At 38.1% G+C, this 15307-nt stretch overlaps 1 protein-coding gene across 5 annotated transcripts in view; it reads left to right on the top strand.

Moving 5' to 3' along the window:
• STAG1 (STAG1 cohesin complex component) overlaps positions 1-15307 on the top strand; it is a 505242-nt gene that overhangs the window by 80024 nt on the left and 409911 nt on the right. The window contains exons 1-2 of one of the 5 annotated variants that reach the window (XM_020909594.2): positions 4622-4638; positions 5971-6033. The exons of the other annotated variants lie outside the window; for them this stretch is intronic. The gene's annotated coding sequence lies outside the window, so the exon portion shown is untranslated. Of the gene's footprint in view, positions 1-4621; positions 4639-5970; positions 6034-15307 lie in introns of those variants that run through there. 5 annotated transcript variants of the gene reach the window in all.

Below are 15307 nucleotides of genomic sequence, written 5' to 3' on the forward strand. Positions count from 1 at the left end.
CATCAGCAGACGAATGGATGAGGAAGCTGTGGTACATATACACCATGGAGTATTACTCAGCCATTAAAAAGAATTGATTTGAATCAGTTCTAATGAGATGGATGAAACTGGAGCCCATTATATAGAGTGAAGTAAGCCAGAAAGATAAAGACCATTACAGTATACTAACACGTATATATGGAATTTAGAAAGATGGTAACGATAACCCTATATGCAAAACAGAAAAAGAGACTCAGATGTATAGAACAGACTTGTGGACTCTGGGAGAAGGCGAGGGTGGGATGTTTCAAGAGAACGGTATCGAAACATGTATATTATCTAGGGTGAAACAAATCACCAGCCCAGGTTGGGTGCATGAGACAAGTGCTTGGGCCTGGTGCACTGGGAAGACCCAGAGGGATCGGGTGGAGAGGGAGGTGGGTAGGGAGGACCGGGATGGGGAATACATGTAAATCCATGGCTAATTCATTTCAATGTATAACAAAAACTACTGCAATGATGTAAAGTAATTAGCCTCCAACTAATAAAAATAAATGGAAAAAAAAAAAAAAAAGGCTAACTGTAACCCATCCAAACTCTTTCAGACCTGTGGTTTGAGTAGGGTCTTCCCATATGTTGCAGTGGTAAAGAGTCTGTGTGCCAGTGCAGGAGATGGAGGAGATGTGGGTTCAGTCCCTGGCTCAGGAAGATCCTCCCAAGTATGAAATGGCAACCCACTCCAGTATTCTTGCCTGGAGAATCCCAGGGACAGAGAAGCCTGGCGGGCTGCAGTCTGTGGGGTTGCACAGAGCTGGGCCGCTGGACAGCAGCTGAGCACAGCAGCATCGTTTGAAGAGGACTTTAGCGCCCGGGCTTAACTGTAAGACTAAGAACCACTGTTCTCAGCTTTTTCTTTAAGCAGGGAGAGTTGACTAATTATTTGGAATGCAGTTCTTTTATTACTGACACACTGATTTATATTCTGGATGACATCCCATCCTCACCTCCCGCTCTTTTTATTGGGATCTTACGGAAAATCCTGAGTGAGCTTTCTGGCCTACCCAGTCTTTTAAGCTTGCCACCTCTCTGACTTTGTTGGGAAGACCCAGTGTTTATCTTGGTTTCAGTTCCCTTTGTTCACTTCTTCTTAATCTGGATTTTCTTTTTCCAAGTATTATCCAAAATTTCTGATCTGATTATGGAATGCTTTTTCTTCCATATGTTTATGATGTATTTTCTGGAAGGCACCTTTGTGTGTTTAGTCTGCCATCTTGAATTGGACGTTCTTTAGTTTAACGTTGGGCTTCCCTGGTGGCTCAGACAGTAAAGAATCTGCCTCTAATGCAGGAGACTCAGGCCCAGGTTCAGTCTCTCGGTTGGTAAGGTCCCCTGGAGAAGGAAATGGTAACCCACTCTAGTATTCTTGCCTGGAGAATTCCATGGACAGAGAAGCCTGGTGGGCTACAGTCCGTGTGGTTCCAAGAGTCAGACACACTGTGCAACTAACACATTAACACTCAAATGTTGTATCTTGGTGTTTTCCAATTTTTCTGCAAATTTATGATGGTTAAATCTGCAGGCATAGCCGCGATTAGTTTTAGGAATGTTTATGTTGACTGACTGTGTGACATATCTACCTGTAAAATCTTTTGATTCCCCATTTCATCAGAGCTAAGTAGTTGGTTGGGTCATAATTAAGAGTTAAGCTGTCCATGGTGAAGCTGCCAGAGGTTTTTGAATTCCAGTTTTGCCACTTACTAGCTCTGTACCTTTGGGCAAATTACGTCATTTCTCTCTACCTGTTTGCTTATTCTAAAGTAAGGGTAGTAATGTGTACTTCTTAGGGTTGTTGTGATAATTAGAATTTAGAACATATTAAAAAAAAAAAACTTAGGACAGTGCTAGTGACATATTCAGCTCGTAAAGAATCTACCTGCAGTGCAGGAGACCTGGGTTCAATCCCTGGGTTGGAAAGATTCCCTGGAGAAGGGAAAGGCTACCCACTCCAGTATTCTGGCCTAGAGAATTCCATGGACTGTATCATCCATGGGGTTGCAAAGAGTTGGCATGACTTAACTTTGACTTTTAGGGCTTCCCTGATAGCGCAGATTGTAAAGAATCTGCCTGCAGTGCAGGAGACCCTGGTTCAATTCCTGAGTCAGGAAGATCTGCTGGAGAAGGGATAGGCTGCCCACTCCAGTATTCTTGGGCTTCCCTGGTGGCTCAGATGGTAAAGAATCTGCCTACAATGTGGGAGACCTGGGTTTGATCCCAGCATTGGGAAGATCCCCTGGAGAAGGGAAAGGCTTACCCACTCCAGTATTCTGGCCTGGAGAATTTCATGGATTGTATATAGTCCATGGGGTCACAAAGAGATATAACTGAGCAAGTTTCACTTCACTTTTGTGACATGTAGTAAGCATTTGATTGTTACTTGTCTTTGTCACTATCATAACCATATTCACCTATACATATGTGGTTTTTTTGCATAAGAGGAAGGAAATGGTATTTTGTTTTATCCTCTTGAACATTGTTTTTATCTAGGTTTCATATTTGAGCAAATTCCTCCTTTTGTGGGGGTTTTCAGCCTACTTGATTTTTATTTTAAAAAATCAAATTCATTTTTGCTTTGATGGAATTATTTAAGCTGGGAGATTGACATAGCTAAGGATGAGTTAACTAAATTAAGGATAGCAAGGGTAAGAGGTAACTGGAGAAACATCAGTTAGGCTGATAGGTTGAGGGTTGTAATCCACATTCACTTACTTTGGCACTGTGGATATAGATAAAGGTAAGGGATATCAAGTTGGATTGTCTGGCTTAACATTGATTGCATGACTTATTTACTGGCTGTGTGACTTGCTGTAAGTTACTTATCTGTACCTCAGTTTCGTCATCTGTAAAGTGGAGATAATAAGGATTATTGTGAAGATCCCATGAATTAACACATAAAAGTTGCTTGGAAGAGCTTAATTATTAGTAGTTTTGATATGTTGCTAGAGTTTTGAATTGTGTTTGGTGGTGTTCAGAGTTAAAGTCTAAGGAGTTCAATTCAGTTCAGTCGCTCAGTCATGTCCAACTCTTTGTGACCCCATGAATCGCAGCACGCCAGATCTCTCTGTCCATCACCAACTCCTGGAGTTTACCCAAACTCAAGTCCATCGAGTAGGTGATGCCATCCAGCCATCTCATCCTCCGTTGTCCCCTTCTCCTCCTGCCCCCAGTCCCTCCCAGCATCAGGGTCTTTTCCAATGAGTCAACTCTTCGCATGAGGTGGACAAAGTATTGGAGTTTCAGCTTCAGCATCAGTCCTTCCAATGAACGAACACTCAGGACTGATCTCCTTTAGGAGGGACTGGTTGGATCTCCTTGCAGTCCAAGGGACTCTCAAGAGTCTTCTCCAACACCACAGTTCAGAAGCATCAATTCTTCGGCGCTCAGCTTTCTTCACAGTCCAACTCTCATATCCATACATGACCACTGGAAAAAACATAGCCTTGACTAGACGAACCTTTGTTGACAAAGTAATGTCTCTGCTTTTTAATATGATATCTAGGTTGTATAGAGTTGTAAAAAGGATGAGGTTTTTGTAGTGAAAGGAGAAATGTACTGTTTTCTACCCTTTAGAGATGAGATAGCATTTGGAACAAAGGAATTAATCTAAATTAATGAATATTTTATTAACACAAATAATACTTCAGTCATTGGGCCTTCTAGGGTTGTTGCTGTGTGTTTGGAGCCACACCTAGTCATTGTTGCTAATTGTCTCATTTAATAGCCATTAACACATTTCTATTTCATCTTTGTTATGTCTTATTAAAAAAGTTTCTCCTTTAGTAGTTAATAGTAGTTAGCCCCTATTTATTTATTTATGTTTTATTGAGGTGTAGTTGATTTATGATGTTTTGTTAATTTCTTCTGTGGAGCAGAGTCACTCAGATATATATATATATATATATATATATATATATATATATATATCTGACCCCCATATTCTTTTCAATTATGGTTGTCATGAGATATTGGAATATAGTTCCTTGTGAACTCTATACAGTAAGACCTTTCTTTATCTGTTCTATATGTAATAGTTTGCCTCTCCTACTCTAAAACTCCTATTCCTTCCTCCCCTAGCTGCTATTAGAAATTTATTTTCCTTCAAGTTGTACAAAATTTAAAATTAAAATATGTATGACATACAGTCTTACATGAACTTATTGTTTCCTTTTAGAGTAGTTACTCAGAATATTTTTCTTTAGAGTTTTTGAGTATTACATACTCAAAAGTATTGGATTTTTAGTAATTTCAGTGTAGTTTACCTAGTTATCCTATTTGTAGCAAATTTTTCCTGTTTGAAAACACTTTGGGTAATACTTGTTATATGTTCTGTTTATTTATATGAATTATATGTTTCAGTATAGCTTTAGAAATAGATTTTTTAAGACTTCTAAGTTTTGTTTACTATTTTTTCCTTTAATCATGAAAATGCATTAAATAGACATTTGAAGTTATTTGCAGATACAGATTTGTTTTTGAAAGTTTTTAATTGCAGAATTGGATACTGTTCAAATGACTTCATTGGTTAACCCTGCTAGCTGTGTATCTCTTCATGAGAAGGAATTTCATCAGTATAGTCTTTGAAGAAAAGATGTCTTATCTCTGGTGAGTTGCCAGAAGAATAATTTTCTTAAAAATAGTGAAGTGTCTTTTGTATTGACTATTTGCCTGCACATCTTTTATCTGTGAAGTGTGTGTGACACACACATGTGCAAATGCCATATGTGCATTGAGAAACAGTTTAATCTACCACATTTAGGGCCAACTTTTTCATTAGTAAAATTGCATGAAAATTTGGCAGTTTTTATTATAGCATATTATGTTTATTACCTTTTATGGTCTATTGCTAAATGTAGTTCTGATTATTTTTATCTCCTTCCTGTATCAGTTTTGTGCGTTTATTAAAAAGCTCTGCATCTATTCTTTATATTCTCTGTTATTAATTACAAGCTCAATTTTGAAATTTATAAAACATGATAACATTTTGATTCAAGGGTATCAAATATCCCTTTTATTGCAAAGTAGTTGCCCTGTTAAAGGTAGTTGAGTTTCTCCTTTCATTGGGGTAATATGCTGTGTTGAGCTTAGGTTGTTAATTGATAGATTTGGTATGCTCTCTGCGAGAGCTTTTAAAATGCATAACACGTATTTCTGAAAGCAGCTGTTGCTATGGCAACTCTCGGGTCACTTGCAGCTCAGCTTACATGATTGGCTGTTAATGTAGTCTAATATGCTTGAGAAGAGAATTGAGCAAATGAAAGAGGGTTTGGAAGGGATCCTCTTAAACCTCTTGAAGTTTAACAGACTAGCACATAAAATTTTAACATTTATAACACTGTTTAAACAATTTACTAGTTTTATGAATAATGAAAGACAGGAAACATTTTTGGAAAAATAATTTTTGAACCCTTTTAAGAATGCTGGAAGCTTGTGTTGTCACTACTCCTCATTTTACTGTTGTTTAAAGAAACACAACTGTCAGTTACATTCCATATTCTGCTGTCTGTAGCACCTACCTCAGAGGGGTTAATTAGTTTGAGACATGGAAAGGTTACTAATTGTGCAGGCTCAGAAAGAATGGTAAAACTAGGAATGAAGTTTAAATCGACTCTAGTTACCTGAGTTAAGAGTCTGCCCTCACTTGGATTCTTAATGTAGCCCCATGAACTTGCCTGTCTTAGGGGTATAGGAATGGTGTGAAAAGGGAGGTGGTGGTGTATAGTTTGGATTTTGAGGCCTATGAAGTAAAATCAAGTCTAATTAGGAACTACCATAGTAAAAATAAATTGAGTCATGCAGATTGGCACAGTTATAAATATCTTCTTAAGTGATGGAATTTTTCTCAGTATCTACCTATACCACCTCTTTTGTAACTATGATGTTAGAATGAGGGCAATTATACTAATTTAAGTAATTGCTGTCTCTGCTTTATGTTAGGGTTGAAAAAAGTTGATTATGGTGGTGGTGCTGAAATTGATACACTAAGGAGTAGCTGTGTTGGTATGTATAGTTATATTAGATTTTCTTATTTTGCTAGCAAAACTAACTCATGATAAAACGTTAATTAGTACTTGATAACACCCTAAATTACCTTTGGTATTTCCCTTATTAAGGAAATCCTTTATGATATTAAAGTACTTTTCATAACAGACTGCATAGAAGTATGATGTAGCCCCATTAATTTTTTGACAAAACAGTTTGGAAGTTCAGTAAATGACTTCTAAACACTAAACCTGTATGCCCATCATCAGTATGATCTTTGGAAATATTTTAAAATATAATTTGTTTTTAAATGATAAAGACATGTGATCTGGGGGATCTGATGACCCTAGGTCCTGCTCTGCCTGGGCCATTCTGGTAGTACTGAATTATTATTATTATTATTCTGTTACCTAAATTTAATACTAGGAAATTAAAAGAAAAGTACTGGAAATTATGTACAGATTTGTATGTAGCTCATAGATAATCACCTGTTAACATTTTAGTGCATCTACTTTTCAGTCTTCTGTGTATGTAAACATGTATGCAAGTCACTCTTCATATATTTTCCTTCCATAAAGTTTCATTAACATTTCATGTTTAATATTTCACAGTCATTATTTTAATGGTATATGAAATATACTGCTGTCCATTTATAGGGCATTGTTTCCATTGTTTTTTTTTCTTTTATCATTGTTTCAAGACAATGTGTAAAAATTTGTATGTGTAAAATATTTACTTTTTAAAATTTAAGATAGATTCGGAGAATAACAGTGAGTCAAAGATTACTGATATTTTAAAGGTCTTAATATGTTAGTTGCTTTCTAGAAGAATTTTTTTTTTCATTTTTTTTCCTACTTTGAAGTTACTTTAAATTTACTTGTTGGACCCCAAGTGTGGAATGTAGAATTAATACTCTCCTCACTTCATGGCTCATGGTAATTACTGACTCACTTAAGGTCTTGCTCTTATTTTATTTATTTCCTTTTATCTGCATTATCTACTCCTCCATCTCTTCTCACAGGCATTTATATAATATGATTCATACACACACACACAAATCTATTTGTGTGCATTCTTGAGAAACATATATTGCTGTCTTGTGTGGAGTTTCTTCTTGTCAGATGTAGAGTAGAATTGGCATCATTTTGTCCTTTACTTTTTAGCATTGTGTTTTAAAGATCTATTCATGTTACTCTATGCCTGTCTTGTCCATTGACTCTAATAGCTTCTTAGTATTCCATGGTGTTGCACCTGCTATGTTTCACTTAACCATTGCCTTAGTGCAGTGATGTACACTATAATTCCTCCAGCTCTCTATTAGCACAAACAGTGTTGAAAAAAAGCATCCTTATTCTTATTCCAAAGAATAGCAAGGAGCAATAAGAAAGCCCTCCTCAGCAATCAATGCAAAGAAATAGAGGAAAACAATAGAATAGGAAAGACTAGAGATCTCTTCAAGAAAATTAGAGATACCAGGGAATATTTCATGGAAGGGTGGACTCAATAAAGGACAGAAATGGTTTGGATCTAACAGAAGCAGAAGATATTAGGAAGAGGTGGCAAGAATACACAGAAGAGCTGTACAAAAAAGATCTTCACGACCCAGATAATCTTGATGGTGTGATCACTCACCTAGAGCCAGACATCCTGGAATGTAAAGTTCGTGGGCCTTAGGAAGTATCACTATGAACAAAGAAGGTGGAGGTGATAAAACTCCGGTTGAGTTATTTTCAGTCCTAAAAAATGATGCTGTGAAAGTGTTGCACTCAATATGCCAGCAAATTTGGAAAACTCAGCAGTGGCCACAGGACTGGAAAAGGTCGGTTTTCATTCCAATCCCAAAGAAAGGAAATGCCAAAGAATGCTCAAACTACTGCACAGTTGCACTCATCTTACACACTAGTAAAGTAATGCTCAAAATTCTCCAGGCCAGGCTTCAGCAATACGTGAACCATGAACTTCCAGATGTTCACCTGGTTTTAGAGAAGGCAGAGGAACCGGAGATCAAATTGCTAACATCTGCTGAATCATCAAAAAAGCAAGAGAGTTCCAGAAAAACACCTATTTCTGCTTTATTGACTATGCCAAAGCCTTTGACTGTTTGGATCACAATAAACTGTGGAAAATTCTGAGAGATGGGAATACCAGACCACTTGACCTGCCTCTTGAGAAATCTGTATGCAGGTTAGGAAGCAACAGTGAAAACTGGATATGGAACAACAGACTGGTTCCAAATAGGAAAAGGAGGACATCAAGGTTGTATATTGTCACCCTGTTTATTTAACTTATATGCAGAATACGTCATGAGAAAGGCTGGGCTGGATGAAGCACAAAACTGGAATCAAGATTGCCAGGAGAAATATCAATAACCTCAGACATGCAATTGATACCACCTTTATGGCAGAAAGTGAAGAGAAACTAAAGAGCCTCTTGATGAAAGGAAAAGAGGAGAATGGAAAAGTTGGCTTAAAGCTCAACATTCAGAAAACTAAGATCATGGCATCTGGTCCCGTCACTTCATGGCAAATGGACGGGGAAACAGTGGCTGACTTTATTTTTTTCGGCTTGAAAATCACTGCAGATGGTGACTGCAGCCATGAAATTAAAAGATGCTTGCTCCTTGGAAGAAAAGTTACAACCAATCTAGACAGCATATTAAAAAGCAGAGGTATTACTTTGCCTACAAAGGTTGATCTAGTCAAAGCTATGGGTTTTCCAGTAGTCATGTATGAATGTGAGAGTTGGACTATAAAGAAACTGAGCTCTGAAGAATTGATGCTTTTGAACTGTGGTGTTGGAGAATCTTGAGAGTCCCTTGGACTGAAAGGAGATCCAACCAGTCCTTCCTGAAGGAGATCAGTCCTGGGTGTTCATTGGAAGGGACTGGTGTTGAAGCTGAAACTTCAATATTTTGGCTACCTGATGCGAAGAGCTGACTCATTTGAAAAGACCCTGATATTGGGAAAGATTGAAGGCAGGAGGAGAAGGGGACGGCAGAGGATGAGGTTGTTAGATGGCATCACTGACTAAATGGACATGAGTTTGTGTAAACTCCGGGAGTTGGTGATGGACAGGGATGCCTGGCATGCTGTAGTTCATTGCGTCACAAGAGTCGGGCATGACTGAGCGACTGAACTGATATACGTCCACTTATGCATATATTTTCAAGACTTGGATTCCTGGGTTATGTGTGTATATACTCAGTCTCACTAAAGCCAGATTACTCTTACGAATAATTGTATTAGTCTGTACTCCCACCACGAGTTCATGAGGATTCTGATTTTTCCACTATAGATAAATTCCTGATATGGTCAGTTTTTTTAAATATTAGTAGGAAAGAGCCAGTTTCTTCCAGGAAGAACTTCTTCTAGGAGTATACTTGTTTTCCAGGCATTTCATTTCAGTCTTTCTAGGGTGGTTTTTGTGTTGTTTTGCCAGGTAGGATAGTGAAGTGGTTAATAGTGTGTGTTTTGGACCCAGTCAGCTTGGGGTGAATCCTGGCTGTGTCAGGTAGTAATTCTGTGACCCTGGGCTTGCTCTACAACTGGCTGCTTCAGTTTTGTAATTTGTGAAATGAAGTTAAGAGAAATTTCCTGCCCTTTTGAGGATTAGATTTGTGAATATGTGTGTAGTGTTATGTTAGTGGCTGGCACAGACTAAATGCTACATTAAGTGGCTTACTGTTACCAAAGTAAGAAAATCCAGCTAGAACTTAGAAGGGAATTCCATTGAATTGGTATATTTGATACATCCAAGAGCATGGAGTGACTCTCCATTGATCAAAACTTTTCATGTATTTTACTGAAATTAGATTTTATTTTCTTTCTCCTTAGTACTCATTATTTTTGATTACTAATTTTTAATCAAGGTCATTTTGTGTCCCCCAGAAACCGTTTGCCTTGTCTGGAGACATTTTTGTTTATCTTTGAGATACAATGCACACATTAGCACCCACAACAATGGTTATCTAACTCTACATGTCAGGAAATGGTGAGTTAAGAAACTCAGAGTAGATAACATGTTTTTTTGTTGTTTCCATTGTAAATTGTATATTTTATTTTTTAATTGGAAATGGTATGGATTTTCTGTTACCTTGTATCTGGCAATACTGCCCAGTTCAGTTCAGTTGCTCAGTTGTGTCTGACTCTTTGTGACTCCATGGACTGCAGCACACCAGGCTTTCTTGTTCAAATTCATGTCCATAGAGTCAGTGATGCCATCCAACCATCTTATCCTCTGTTGTCCCCTTCTCCTCCTGCTTTCAGTCTTTCCCAGCATCAGTGTCTTTTCTAATCAGTTAGTTCTTTGCATCAGGTGGCCAAATATTGGAGCTTCAGCATCAGTCTTTCCAATGGATATTCAGAACTGATTTCCTTTAGGATGGACTGGTTGGATCTCCTTTCAGTCCAGGGGACTCTCAAGAGTCTTCTGCAACACCACAGTTCAAAAGCATCAATTCTTCAGAGCTCAGTTTTCTTTATAGTCCAACTCTCACATCCATACATGACTACTGGAAAACCCATAGCTTTGACTAGATCAACCTTTGTAGGCAAAGTAATACCTCTGCCTTTTTTTTTTTTTTCCCATTTATTTTTATTAGTTGGAGGCTAATTACTTTACATCATTACAGTAGTTTTTGTCATACATTGAAATGAATTAGCCATGGATTTACATGTATTCCCCATCTCAGTTCCCCCTCCCACCTCCCTCTCCACCCGATCCCTCTGGGTCTTCCCAGTGCACCAGGCCCAAGCACTTGTCTCATGCACCCAACCTGGGCTGGTGATCTGTTTCACCCTAGATAATATACATGTTTCAATGCTGTTCTCTTGAAACATCCCACCCTCGCCTTCTCCCAGAGTTCACAAGTCTGTTCTATACATCTGAGCAATCCCACTTTTGGGCATACACACCAAGGAAACCAGATCTGAAAGAGACACGTGCACCCCAATGTTCATCGCAGCACTGTTTATAATAGCCAGGACATGGAAGCAACCCAGATGCCCATCAGCAGACGAATGGATGAGGAAGCTGTGGTACATATACACCATGGAATATTACTCAGCCATTAAAAAGAATTCATTTGAATCAGTTCTAATGAGATGGATGAAACTGGAGCCCATTATACAGAGTGAAGTAAGCCAGAAAGATAAAGACCATTACAGTATACTACCACATATATATGGACTTTAGAAAGATGGTAACGATAACCCTATATGCAAAACAGAAAAAGAGACTCAGATGTATAGAACAGACTTGTGGACTCTGGGAGAAGGCGAGGGTGGGATGTTTCAAGAGAACAGCATCGGAACATGTATATTATCTAGGGTGAAACAGATAACCAGCCCAGGTTGGGTGCATGAGACAAGTGCTCGGGCCTGGTGCACTGGGAAGACCCAGAGGGATCGGGTGGAGAGGGAGGTGGGAGGGGGGACTGGGATGGGGAATACATGTAAATCCATGGCTAATTCATTTCAATGTATGACAAAAACTACTGTAATGATGTAAAGTAATTAGCCTCCAACTAATAAAAATTAAAAAAAATAAAAATAAAAAAATAAAAAAGAAATGATAATAGAATGTTTGAGGGAGGAAATAGCATGAACAAAATCATGAACGTGTAAAACAGAAAAGTATTTGCATTGAAACTGCAAGTAATTTAGTAGTATCAGAGTAGCATTATAAAATGTCAGGGAAAGATTGGAAGTGAATCTAGGAAGGAACCAGATCATTACAATTTTTGTTTGCTATGCTTAGGAACTTGAGTTTCACCCTAGAAGTGATAGGGATCTATTTGAAAGAGTTTAAACTGATCTGGTATGATTAATATTTAAACAAACCAGTCTGGCTCTAGGATGGTATATTGAAATGAAGGAAACATGAAGAGTAGGAAACTATTGAGATACTCATGGGGACAATGAGGGCCTTTATTAGGGCAATATGAGGAGGATTAGAGAGATTAAAGGTGAATTTAAGATACATTTTGTTGGTAAAATGGGCAAGATTTTAAGGAGGAATCAAGGATGATCTCAAGGATTCTGATTTTCAGCTTGGGTGACAGGATGAACTCTGTGAGATGAGATGAGTAATTGGAGGAAAAACAGAATTTTAAAATTTCATTTTATTGATTTATTTTTTTTTAAAAACAAGAAGTACTATTGAGAAGAGATGCTCAATTTATGGACTGTCACAGTAACTGAAAGTCACTATTTTTCAGTTAAAGAAATGTATACAGGAAGAAGTAGTTAAATCTGAAATAAGATTTTGGAGTCATCCAAAAATTGATATAAACAACATTTAAACCTTTCCAACACACCTAAAGGATATATCATATCCCATAGGTTAAAGTATTTTGTTGTCACATGATGACAACGATTGGGGGATTTTGGGGAGGTTGATAATTCAAGGATTCTGTGGTGGTTGAAATTTATGGTCTAGTTGAAAAGAATACTAAAATATATAGATCTGTGTTCTTTTTTATTATAAACTTTTTATTAAGGAAGATTTCACATACAGAAATAAGTAGAATTGTGTAGTGAACCCACATGTAATGAACCCAGCTCCAACTCATAACTAATAGTGTTTCATCTGTGCATCTCCAATCCTATATTCATTTGAGGCAAATCCGTGACATACCATTTCATCTGTAAATATTTTAGTATGTATTTATAAAAGGTAATGACCTAAAGAAACTTTTAAAATATTGATAACTTTATAATCTAAAAATATTTCCTAGTGATTGTTTTAAAAGTGTAATTCAGCAGAAAATTAAGGCTAAAATCAGATTTAAAAAACCTGCAAGGGGGAATGAGAAGCAAGGAGATGGAAGCAGTGAATATAACTTACTTTTCTAGGAAGAAAAACAGATACAGTTCCCTACCAAGGATAGGGAGCTGCAGTCTTTCTGTTTTAAGTGATAAGGGGACACTTGAGTTGTTTGTAGACTTCGAGAAAGAGAAGTAGAGAATGAAATAATGACATGAGTGGATAGAGCAAGAACAAGGGAAAAGAATTATGTTCTGAAATAATATTAAAGAAGAGACAGTGAATGAAGGAGAGGCTAAGAGTTGGGCAGATTTAATCACTGATTTTTTCTTTCTTTAAAAATAAACTTCAGGGAGGGTGGAGGTTGGCCAAGGATTGGCCAAAGGGAAAGGGAAACTTTGAAGTAGTTGTTAAAGAGAATAAGAAAGGGCACCTACCAGGGTTAAATAAAAATAGTGCTTTAGTGGAATTAAGATTCCACGTGAAATTATAGACCACAGTTTAGAGTGGTATTAATTTTCGTGTCTGATCCTTTTTCCAGCTGCTCAGTAGCTTAGATATTTAAGAGAAGATACCATGTGGGGTTGTCTTAGGCTTGGACTTTTGCATGACAGATTTTATAGAAGGACCAGTGGTAAAAGCGTGATGTTGAGGAAGTGGTTTAAGAGATTGTTCACATGTAGGGTTTCCCTCATAGCTCAGTAAAGAATCTACCTGCAGTGCAGGAGACCTGGGTTCAATTCCTGGATCAGGAAGATCCCCTGGAGAAGGAGATCGCAGCCCACTCCAGTATTCTTGCCTGGGAAATCCCATGGACAGAGGAGCCTGGCAGGCTACAGCCCTTGGGGTTGCAAGAGTCGGACCTGACTCAGCGACGAAACCACAACACACAAGGAAGAAGATGACAAAGAGACTAGGTAGACAGTGGTTAGTGCTAGGCTTTGTGTATAAAGTTGAGGAGCAGAGATAAGGATAGTGTGGGCATGATGGAGTTGTGAATGTTGGAAGATTGGGTCAGATTAGCAAAGTGTTCGATATAACATTGGCAGATGAAGTCAAAGACTGTGTGTGAAGGTCTTTGGAATTGAAAAGGTTCAGGAATCTTGAGAATTCAATTTTAGATAGCTGTTGCCCATGGTGGTGGAACGTACAAGGGCAAAATTCTGACCAAGATATAAACTTATTCAGTGAATATGAAGAGCAGTGGTAGGTGGTCAGGAAATGAGTAGATGAATGACGCTGTTGAGGAAGATTAGAGCCTATACATACTTGGAGGGCAGGAGTGGTAATGGTTTAGGAGAGGCTGTAGGTAATGGAGAAAGTTCAGTTTATATGAAAATATTTGTCCTACTTTTCAGCTGAGTTCTACATAGCTGAGATGTTTCAATATGAAGATGTCCAAGATCTTGGCCTTACCCATAAAACCCCAATATAGTCATTTATAAATATAAAATGAGGCAAGTTTTATAAATAGGTGCTATGAATGGTGTGGGCAATAATATTCTGTTGTTGTTCACTCACTCAGTCGTATCTGACTTTTTGCGACCCCATGGACTGCAGCATGCAAGGCTTCCCTGTCCTTCATCGTCTCCTGGAGTTTGCTCAAACTCATGTCCATCGAGTCAGTGATGCCATCCAACCATTTCATCCTCTGTTGTCCCCTTCTCCTCCTACCTTCAGTCTTTCCCAGCATCAAAGTCTTTTCCAACGAGTCAGCTTTTTGCATCTGGTGCCTAAGGTATGGACGCTTCAGCTTCAGCATCAGTCCTTCCAATGAATATTCAGGGTTGATTTCCTTTAGGATTGACTGGTTTGATCTCCTTGCAGTCCTAGGGACTCCCAAGAGTCTTCTCTGGCACCATAGTTCAAAGGCATCAGTTCTTTGGCTCTCAGCCTCCTTTATTCTCCACTTCTTAACATCCATACATGACTACTGAGAAAACTGTAACTTTGACTATACGGACCTTTGTAGGCAAAGTAATGTCTCTGCTTTTTAATATGCTATTTAGGTTTGTCATTGATTTTCTTCCAAAGAGCAAGCGTCCTTTAATTTCATGGCTGTCACCATCTGCAGTGATTTTGGAGTCCAAGAAAATAGTTTGTCACTGTTTCCATTGTTACCCCATCTATTTGCTTTGAAGTGTTGGGCCAGATGCCATGATCTTTGTTTTTTGAATGTTGAGATTTAAAGCTGCTTTTTCACGTTCTTCTTTCACATTCATCAAGAGGCTCTTTAATTCCTCTTTGCTTTCTTCCATAAGGGTGGTGTCATCTGCATATCTGAGGTTATTGATATTTTCCTGGCAATCTTGATTCCAGCTTGTGCTTCATCTAGCCGGGCATTTCCCATGATGTATTCTGCATAGAAGTTAAACAGGATGACAATATACAGCCTTGACATACTTCTTTCCCAGTTTTGAACCATTCCATTGTTTCATGTCTGGTTCTAACTGTTGCTTCTTGACCTGCATACAGGTTTCTCGGGAGGCTGGTAAGGTGGTCTGGTATTTCCATCTCTTTAAGAATT

Source organism: Odocoileus virginianus, chromosome 4 (genome assembly GCF_023699985.2).
Source record: "Odocoileus virginianus isolate 20LAN1187 ecotype Illinois chromosome 4, Ovbor_1.2, whole genome shotgun sequence".
Classification (NCBI taxonomy): Eukaryota; Metazoa; Chordata; class Mammalia; order Artiodactyla; family Cervidae; genus Odocoileus; species Odocoileus virginianus.